The 11,018-nt window shown below is 43.4% G+C and overlaps 1 pseudogene across 1 annotated transcript; it reads right to left on the bottom strand.

The window, feature by feature from the left end:
* Positions 1–907: 907 nt before the first annotated feature.
* On the bottom strand, positions 908–1,530 carry LOC311146929 (transcription termination factor 4, mitochondrial-like; annotated as a pseudogene). The gene is made up of 2 exons: positions 1,495–1,530; positions 908–1,282 (listed from the first exon to the last, which is right to left on the bottom strand). The product of its transcript is annotated as a transcription termination factor 4, mitochondrial-like (transcript).
* Positions 1,531–11,018: the final 9,488 nt, after the last annotated feature.

Raw genomic sequence — 11,018 nt, 5'->3', positions numbered from 1 at the left:
GTTACTTGTCATGTTTTGTGTTTTTGTGGACCCCAGGAAGAGTAGCTGCTGCTTCTGCAAAAGCTAATGGGGATCCCAAAAAACAAATAATAAGTCAATAGCGCCACTTTCAGTTTGCGCAATATTGCTTTCCCCCATCCACTCCTGTAACATCCATGAAGGGAAGAAGAGAAGAGAGGAAGGGAAACAGCTTTGTGGAATAAAATGCAGCCATAGAGAATCATTGAATAAGGACACTCTCCCCCTCCCATCCAGACAGTTGAGACTAAACTAACAGTGCAGGTGTAAGCCACAACAGTTCAGAGTTTTCTTATCTATTAGCTCTCATGGTGTTGACATCATCATCTCATCTCCGGATGGGACAGATCGACACTAATGACTAAGAACATGGGCCTCAAGGTGGCCACTTAGTGTAGCCATGGATACCTGGCAGCTCAGGGAAAACTGGACAGGTCAATACATGAATGGGCAGTCAGGCGTAGTTTTGAGAATCAGATGAAAGTGGTTACCATCCCAATGGGACATGTTCCCAAACTGTGCCTATGTCAGTGTTTTTACAATTGTGTGTTTGTTCAATGAGTGGACAGTAATTTACTGCAGACACACAGTAGTACATTTTTACATTTAGCAGACGCTCTTATCCAGAGCGACTTACAGTTAGTGAGTGCATACATTTTCATACTGGCCCCCCGTGGGAAACGATCCCACAACCCTGGCGTTGCAAGCGCCTTGCTCTACCAACTGAGCTACAGGGGACTTCTAAATGTTCATACAACACACTAACTACAATAACAGTCAAGTAATCAACATGAAAATACTTTATTACATTTTCAAGTGATAAATAGCTAGATCTTTTTGAATGTCCACTCTGTTTCAGATATCACAGGTTTGCACACAATCTTTACCTTCATCTCTTTCTCCTCTTCCTGTAGCCACTTTTCATATTTTTCGTCTCCTCATCATCATCATCACTGTCAGCTCCCATGTCCCTCTCCTGCTCATCATCCTCCTCCTGCCACTCTATTGCCATCAGCTTCTAGAACACCTCAAACTCCTCCTGTGTTGCCATGGTGATGTCGGTGAGGTAGGTTTCTTCAGGGACGGCGAGGATATCGTTAAGTTTGGGGTTGATGATGAGGGTCTGGTCCTTCTTGTCGGGGGTCTGGTACAGCCCCCTGCACTCCAGGAAGCAGTGTCTACAGCGTACCTCCTCCAGGATTACCCGGAACAGCTTGGACTTCACCATCTCCGTCTGCTTGACCCCCATGCGGAAGTAGGCATACTGCCGAGAGGGATGGGGAAAACAGGTGTAAGAAGTAAAAGAAAATATTTGACATAAAGGACCAACATACTCAAAAACAATTAGGCTTAATGATCAGCATAATGTTTTTGTAGTTGTCTTGCAGCTAAAGCATCAATCAATATATTTACTGTCCCAATTGGGAAATTTGCATTGAGAATAAAGTCTCCTTTCAATAGCCTTGTCTTTTTCACACTAGATCGGTTGAGGCCCAGGACAAAAAGAGCCATGAGAATAGAAGAGGCATGTTCACTCTGCCCTCCTCGATGCTTGGTTTCTGCCTCTAAGAGTTGATCTGCCTGGGTGTCTGTGAAGCCCTGTCGAGGAGCGCTTGGTGCTGTGACAGGTCAGTATGATGATGCTGGGTGCTAGTCTGGTTGTGGGTGGAACAGTGAAGTCTGCACGTTGTGAAAACTGGTTGTCGCACATTGTGTCTCCCAAGGATGGTTCTTAGACTCAGGACAGGGCAGGTTGCATTTCTCAGGGTCCATCAAAGAACCTGCAGAGGAAGAACAAAATTGTAATGCATAAGATGTGCAGCTGGAACTGAAGATTCCCTATACAATGCACTACCAAAAGTAGGGCACTATATAGGGAACAGGGTGCTAGCTTGGTGATTCACTTTGTATCATACATGTTCATTGTATCATACATGTTCATTCATGGACTGGCAATATTCATTTCTATTGCAAGCTAATAAACTATCAGGTCAGGCATTCTAACTTATGTGGTGTCAAAATACATTAGCTAACGTTACGTGAACTATCAAGCATGCAAGCTCTCAAGCTAGCTAGCATATCGGTTAGTGCTATCTGGAATCCTTGGGACGACCCTACCCTAACCCCGACCCTTACCGAAGATTTTTTATAACTAAACCAAGATAGACTACAGACTGTCGTTTCAATTAGGAACAACTGAGCCATAGTGGGGAGAACAAGCAAGTAAGTGGGCAGAGCCAAGCACGAGCTAGTGCGATCCTATTGCCGCATTTTAGCATTTGCATTTTTCCGTTGGGGAACACTTACTCTGAAGTGCGCGTGTGCAATAACTCAATTCGCCTTTGCACTCCTTCCAAACAATGCCATTTTTCAAAACTTAGGGTAAAGTCTACAAAACTTTGTCCACTCTGCTCATAACAGATTTTGGTTTTGGGAGCAGTAAACTGTATTGAGATCAAATGTTTCATTGATGAGTAAATTAACAGAATGTCGGCCAAAAACCATCTCATTGCATCTTCTCCCACTGCCTGCCACTGGGCTTCCTCTCAATACCATATTTGGTAGTGAGAGGGAACGCCAACCGGATACTTCACATTTACACATCTGGTGAAATATCTGTCTCATTGTTCTATCTATGCCCTTACCGTTTTAAACCTAAACTTCAATTGGGTGACGTCAGCGTTGGGAAGTCCCAAGGATCCCGTTTAGACTACTCCCTAGCATATCGGGACCCTGTTCCAGTCGTATTTTCGTGGTTTTGTTGAAAATAGTAGAATATACACTTAGCTAGTTTTTCAATTATCCGAAAACAATCGATGCATTCACCTGCAAGTAGGGGTTCTGAATATATATATACAGTGGGGAAAAAAAGTATTTAGTCAGCCACCAATTGTGCAAGTTCTCCCACTTAAAAAGATGAGAGAGGCCTGTAATTTTCATCATAGGTACACGTCAACTATGACAGACTAATTGAGAAAAGAAATTCCAGAAAATCACATTGTATGATTTTTTATGAATTTATTTGCAAATTATTGTGGAAAATAAGTATTTGGTCACCTACAAACAAGAAAGATTTCTGGCTCTCACAGACCTGTAACTTCTTCTTTAAGAGGCTCCTCTGTCCTCCACTCGTTACCTGTATTAATGACACCTGTTTGAACTTGTTATCAGTATAAAAGACACCTGTCCACAACCTCAAACAGTCACACTCCAAACTCCACTATGGCCAAGACCAAAGAGCTGTCAAAGGACACCAGAAACAAAATTGTAGACCTGCACCAGGCTGGGAAGACTGAATCTGCAATAGGTAAGCAGCTTGGTTTGAAGAAATCAACTGTGGGAGCAATTATTAAGAAATGGAAGACATACAAGACCACTGATAATCTCCCTCGATCTGGGGCTCCATGCAAGATCTCACCCCGTGGGGTCAAAATGATCACAAGAACGGTGAGCAAAAATCCCAGAACCACACGGGGGGACCTAGTGAATGACCTGCAGAGAGCTGGGACCAAAGTAACAAAGCCTACCATCAGTAACACATTACGCCGCCAGGGACTCAAATCCTGCAGTGACAGACATGTCCCCCTGCTTAAGCCAGTACATGTCCAGGCCCGTCTGAAGTTTGCTAGAGTGCATTTGGATGATCCAGAAGAGGATTGGGAGAATGTCATATGGTCAGATGAAACCAAAATATAACTTTTTGGTAAAAACTCAACTCGTCGTGTTTGGAGGACAAAGAATGCTGAGTTGCATCCAAAGAACACCATACCTACTGTGAAGCATGGGGGTGGAAACATCATGCTTCGGGGCTGTTTTTCTGCAAAGGGACCAGGACGACTGATCCGTGTAAAGGAAAGAATGAATGGGACCATGTATCGTGAGATTTTGAGTGAAAACCTCCTTCCATCAGCAAGGGCATTGAAGATGAAACATGGCTGGGTCTTTCAGCATGGGTCTTTCTGGCACTTACTGATGGTAGGCTTTGTTACTTTGGTCCCAGCTCTCTGCAGGTCATTCACTAGGTTCCCCCGTGTGGTTCTGGGATTTTTGCTCACCGTTCTTGTGATCATTTTGACCCCACGGGGTGAGATCTTGCGTGGAGCCCCAGATCGAGGGAGATTATCAGTGGTCTTGTATGTCTTCCATTTCTTAATAATTGCTCCCACAGTTGATTTCTTAAAACCAAGCTGCTTACCTATTGCAGATTCAGTCTTCCCAGCCTGGTGCAGGTCTACAATTTTGTTTCTGGTGTCCTTTGACAGCTCTTTGTTCTTGGCCATAGTGGAGTTTGGAGTGTGACTGTTTGAGGTTGTGGACAGGTGTCTTTTATACGGATAACAAGTTCAAACAGGTGCCATTAATACAGGTAACGAGTGGAGGACAGAGGAGTCTCTTAAAGAAGAAGTTACAGGTCTGTGAGAGCCAGAAATCTTGCTTGTTTGTAGGTGACCAAATACATATTTTCCACCATAATTTGCAAATAAATTCATTAAAAATCCTACAATGTGATATTCTGGATTTTTTTGTTGACACGTACCTATGATGAAAATTACAGGCCTCTCTCATCTTTATAAGTGGGAGAACTTGCACAATTGGTGGCTGACTAAATACTTTTTCCCCCCACTGTATATCGTCATTCCTGTATAGTTTACCGTGTTTCTCGAAAATGTGTGTGCTATCAGAGAGGAAGAGGCGAAACGAGAGGATTTACTCTGCCCAAAATCTGTCCTTGTGAGATAAGCCCTTTTTCTGTAACGAGAGTGTCGAATTGCATGAGTCATATTTGATCGAATAGAAGTTTCGTAATGTTTAGGCTGTTACAAATGTACTGAATGTGCTGTTACAAATAAGTGGATGCACGTGGCACTCCGGCAACGTTGAGAAAAACGACTAAGTTGCCTGTTGTCCACACGCCCACTCATTAGTTAGAATGGTCCCAACTGATCTCGCCTGCCTTCAAATCATTGAGGACATATATTTCCATTGTTAGAGCTCACTCGGCTATCTTGTCAATTTCATAGATCATCTTCGGTGCTATGTAGCTGCAGCCCAATATGGAGACCGGAGTATGGGCGAGTGGGTGTGTCGAAAGGAGTGGGTGTATGGAAAGCGAATCAGATAATTGGGCAGATTTGTTTACACTCAAGATCATTTTGCGTGGCTGATTGGGCTGCACGATGAGTCGATAAGCTGGGTACCAGTGCACCGGTGTTGTATCGACGGCACGTGCACTGATAAGGGTCTACCTGTGCCCTCAAACATGCGCCTTTGCCCTCCCACTCGCCAAGTGCCCTTTTGGGTGGTGATATACAGTTGAAGTCAGAGGTTTACATACACCTTAACCAAATACATTTAAACTCAGTTTTTCACAATTCCTTACATTTAATCCTAGTAAAAATTCCCTGTCTTAGGTCAGTTAGGATCACCACTTTATTTTAAGAATGTGAAATGTCAGAATAATAGTAGAGAGAATGATTTATTTCAGCTTTCATTTCTTTCATCACATTCCCAGTGGGTCAGAAGCTTACATACACTCAATTTGTATTTGGTTGCATTGCCTTTAAGTTGTTTAACTTGGGTCAAACGTTTCGGGTAGCCTTCCACAAGCTTCCCACAATAAGTTGGGTGAATTTTGGCCCATTCCTCCTGAAAGAGCTGGTGTAACTGAGTCTGGTTTGTAGGCCTCCTTGCTCGCACACGCTTTTTCAATTTCTGCCCACACATTGTCTATAGGATTGAGGTCAGGGCTTTGTGATGGCCACTCCAATACCTTGACTTTGTTGTCATTAAGCCATTTTGCCACGACATTTGCCACAACACTAAAAGTATGCTTGGGGTCATTGTCCATTTGGAAGACCCATTTGCGACCAAGCTTTTTATTTTTTATTTTTTTATTTCACCTTTATTTAACCAGATAAGCCAGTTGAGAACAAGTTCTCATTTACAACTGCGACCTGGCCAAGATAAAGCAAAGCAGTGCGATAAAAACAACAACACAGAGTTACATATGGGGTAAAAAAACATAAAGTCAAAAGATACAACAGAAAATATATATACAGTGTGTGCAAATGTAGCAAGTTATGGAGGTAAGGCAATAAATAGGCTATAGTGCAAAATAATTACAATTAGTATTAACACTGGAATGCTAGATGTGCAAGAGATTATGTGCAAATAGAGATACTGGGGTGCAAAAGAGCAAAATAAATAACAATATAGGGATGAGGTAGTTGGGTGGGCTAATTTCAGATGGGCTTAGTACAGGTGCAGTGATCGGTAAGGTGCTCTGACAACTGATGCTTAAATTAGTGAGGGAGATAAGAGTCTCCAGCTTCAGAGATTTTTGCAATTCGTTCCAGTCATTGGCAGCAGAGAACTGGAAGGAATGGCGGCCAAAGGAGGTGTTGGCTTTGGGGATGACCAGTGAGATATACCTGCTGGAGCGCAGACTACGGGTGGGTGCTGCTATGGTGACCAATGAGCTAAGATAAGGCAGGGATTTGCCTAGCAGTGATTTATAGATGGCCTGGAGCCAGTGGGTTTGACGATGAACATGTAGTGAGGACCAGCCAACAAGAGCGTACAGGTCACAGTGGTGGGTAGTGTATGGGGCTTTGGAGACAAAACGGATGGCACTGTGATAGACTACATACAATTTGCTGAGTAGAGTGTTGGAGGCTATTTTGTAAATGACATCGCCGAAGTCAAGGATCGGTAGGATAGTCAGTTTTACGAGGGCATGTTTGGCAGCATGAGTGAAGGAGGCTTTGTTGCGAAATAGGAAGCCGATTCTAGATTTAACTTTGGATTGGAGATTCTTAATGTGAGTCTGGAAGGAGAGTTTACAGTCTAACCAGACACCTAGGTATTTGTAGTTGTCCACATACTCTAGGTCAGACCCGTCGAGAGTAGTGATTCTAGTCGGGTGGGCGGGTGCCAGCAGCGTTCGATTGAAGAGCATGCATTTCGTTTTACTAGTGTTTAAGAGCAGTTGGAGGCTTCTGAAGGAGTGTTGTATGGCATTGAAGCTCGTTTGGAGGTTTGTTAACACTGTGTCCAATGAAAGGCCAGATGTATACAAAATGGTGTCGTCTGCGTAGAGGTGGATCGGAGAGTCACCAGCAGGAAGAGCGACATCATTGATATACACGGAGAAAAGAGTCGGCCCAAGAATTGAACCCTGTGGCACCCCCATAGAGACTGCCATAGGTCCAGACAACAGGCCCTCCGATTTGACACATTGAACTATCTGAGAAGTAGTTGGTGAACCAGGCGAGGCAGTCATTTGAGAAACCAAGGCTATTTAGTCTGCCAATAAGAATGCGGTGGTTGACAGAGTCGAAAGCCTTGGCCAGGTCGATGAAGACGGCTGCACAGTACTGTCTATTATCGATCGCGGTTATAATATCGTTTAGGACCTTGAGCGTGGCTGAAGTGCACCCATAACCAGCTCGGAAACCGGATTGCATAGCGGAGAAGGTACGGTGGGATTCAAAATGGTCGGTGATCTGTTTGTTAACTTGGCTTTCAAATACTTTCGAAAGTAACTTAACTTAACTTCCTGACTGATGTCTTGAAATGATGCTTCAATATATCCACATAATTTTCCTTCCTCATGATGCCATCTATTTTGTGAAGTGCACCAGTCCCTCCTGCAGCAAAGCACCCCCACAGCATGATGCTGCCACCCCTGTGCTTCAAGGTTGGGATAGTGTTCTTCGGCTTGCAAGCAACCCCCTTTTTCCTCCAAACATACAGTGGGGAAAAAAAGTATTTAGTCAGCCACCAATTGTGCAAGTACTCCCACTTAAAAAGATGAGAGAGGCCCGTAATTTTCATCATAGGTACACATCAACTATGACAGACAAATTGAGAAAAAAAATCCAGAAAATCACATTGTAGGATTTTTTATGAATTTATTTGCAAATTATGGTGGAAAATAAGTATTTGGTCACCTACAAACATGCAAGATTTCTGGCTCTCACAGACCTGTAACTTCTTCTTTAAGAGGCTCCTCTGTCCTCCACTCGTTACCTGTATTAATGGCACCTGTTTGAACTTGTTATCAGTATAAAAGACACCTGTCCACAACCTCAAACAGTCACACTCCAAACTCCACTATGGCCAAGACCAAAGAGCTGTCAAAGGACACCAGAAACAAAATTGTAGACCTGCACCAGGCTGGGAAGACTGAATCTGCAATAGGTAAGCAGCTTGGTTTTAAGAAATCAACTGTGGGAGCAATTATTAGGAAATGGAAGACATACAAGACCACTGATAATCTCCCTCGATCTGGGGCTCCATGCAAGATCTCACCCGTGGGGTCAAAATGATCACAAGAACGGTGAGCAAAAATCCCAGAACCACACAGGGGGACCTAGTGAATGACCTGCAGAGAGCTGGGACCAAAGTAACAAAGCCTACCATCAGTAACACACTACGCCGCCAGGGACTCAAATCCTGCAGTGCAAGACGTGTCTCCCTGCTTAAGCCAGTACATGTCCAGGCCCGTCTGAAGTTTGCTAGAGTGCATTTGGATGATCCAGAAGAGGATTGGGAGAATGTCATATGGTCAGATGAAACCAAAATATAACTTTTTGGTAAAAACTCAACTCGTCGTGTTTGGAGGACAAAGAATGCTGAGTTGCATCCAAAGAACACCATACCTACTGTGAAGCATAGGGGTGGAAACATCATGCTTTGGGGCTGTTTTTCTGCAAAGGGACCAGGACGACTGATCTGTGTAAAGGAAAGAATGAATGGGGCCATGTATCGTGAGATTTTGAGTGAAAACCTCCTTCCATCAGCAAGGGCATTGAATATGAAACGTGGCTGGGTCTTTCAGCATGACAATGATCCCAAACACACCACCCGGGCAACGAAGGAGTGGCTTCGTAAGAAGCATTTCAAGGTCCTGGAGTGGCCTAGCCAGTCTCCAGATCTCAACCCCATAGAAAATCTTTGGAGGGAGTTGAAAGTCCGTGTTGCCCAGCGACAGCCCCAAAACATCACTGCTCTAGAGGAGATCTGCATGGAGGAATGGGCCAAAATACCAGCAACAGTGTGTGAAAACCTTGTGAAGACATACAGAAAACGTTTGACCTGTGTCATTGCCAACAAAGGGTATATAACAAAGTATTGAGAAACTTTTGTTATTGACAAAATACTTATTTTCCACCATAATTTGCAAATAAATTCATTAAAAATCCTACAATGTGATTTTCTGGAAAAAAAATTCTCAATTTGTCTGTCATAGTTGACGTGTACCTATGATGAAAATTACAGGCCTCTCTCATCTTTTTAAGTGGGAGAACTTGCACAATTGGTGGCTGACTAAATACTTTTTTTTCCCCACTGTAATGATGGTCATTATGGCCAAACAGTTCTATTTTTGTTTAATCAGACCAGAGAACATTTCTCCAAAAAGCACGATCTTTGTCCCCATGTGCAGTTGCAAACCGTAGTCTGGCTTTTTTATGGCGGTTTGTGGCTTCTTCCTTGCTGAGCGGCCTTTCAGGTTATGTCGATATAGGACTTGTTTTACTGTGGATATAGATACTTTTGTACCTGTTTCCTCCAGCATCTTCACAAGGTCCTTTGCTGTTGTTCTGGGATTGATTTGCACTTTTTGCACCAAAGTACGTTCATATCTAGGAGACAGAACATGTCTCCTTCCTGAGCGGTATGACGGATGCGTGGTCCCATGGTGTTTATACTTGCGTACTATTGTTTGTACAGATGAACGTGGTACCTTCAGGCATTTGGAAATTGCTCCAAAGGATGAACCAGACTTTGGAGTTTGAAGGTAGGCCTTGAAATACATCCACATGTACACCTCCAATTTACTCAAATTATGTCAATTAGCCTAACAGAAGCTTCTAAAGCCATGACATCATTTTATGGAATTTTCCAAGCTGTTTAAAGGCACAGTCAACTTAGTGTATGTAAACTTCTGACCCACTGGAATTGTGATACAGTGTATTATAAGTGAAATAATTTGTCTGTAAACAATTGTTGGAAAAATTACTTGTGTCATGCACAAAGTAGATGTCCTAACCGACTTGCCAAAACTATAGTTTGTTAGAAAGAAAATCGTGGAGTGGTTGAAAAACAAGTTTTAATGACTCCAACCTAAGTGTATGTAAACTTCCGACTTCAACTGTATATTTTTTACAGAGGAGTATAAATAAGTTGACACTCAACTACTGTATGACTTTCAACATGCCACTGAAAAGGTTGAAAGTTGCAATACAATTTTATGATTTCGGAAAATACTTCAGAGTAATTCAAAGCCATTTGCAAACATTGCAAACAGGAAGTTGGATGCTTAGCAAAAACAACTGAAAATTTTTGTCCATCTGAGGGTAAGTAAGTGTTCTTGTTTCAAACACCCACTATACCATCTTTCAAGGGATAGTCTACTCAATACAAACTAACATGATTTTTAACCTACCTTGGCTGTAGTTGATTCAAGAAGGCAGTTTTGAGGCCTCCCGAGTGGCGCAGCGGTCTAAGGCACTACATTGCAGTGTTGCGGCATCACTAAAGCCTGGGGTAAGATCCCAGGCTGTGTCACAACTGGCCGTGACCGGGAGTCCCATAGGGCGGCGCACAATTGGCCCAGCGTCGTCCGGGTTAGGGGAGGGTTTGGCCGGGGGGTGCTTTACTTGGCTCATCGTGCTCTAGCGACTCCTAGTGGCGGGCTGGGCGCCTGCAGGCTGACTTTGGTCGTCAGTTGAATGGTGTTTTCTCCGACACATTGGTGCAGCTGGCTTCCAGGTTAAGCGAGCGGGTGTTAAGATGCGCGGCTTGGCGGGTCATGTTTCGGAGGACACATGAGCGTTGCAGCAATGAGACAAGATTGTAATCACGAAAAAGGGGTTACATATATATTTTTTTATAAAAAATGAGTTTTGCGATATTTAGTCTCCTTTCAACACTTGCAGACATGCTCCGGAACTTTGGAGACTACTAAGTCTTTTTTAAACGTCACGCTTTGGGCT

Source organism: Coregonus lavaretus, assembly GCF_964263955.1.
Source record: "Coregonus lavaretus genome assembly, chromosome: 19".
NCBI lineage: Eukaryota > Metazoa > Chordata > Actinopteri > Salmoniformes > Salmonidae > Coregonus > Coregonus lavaretus.
The sequence above is the reverse complement of the archived record's forward strand: the minus strand, read 5'-3'. Positions and strand labels throughout refer to the sequence as shown.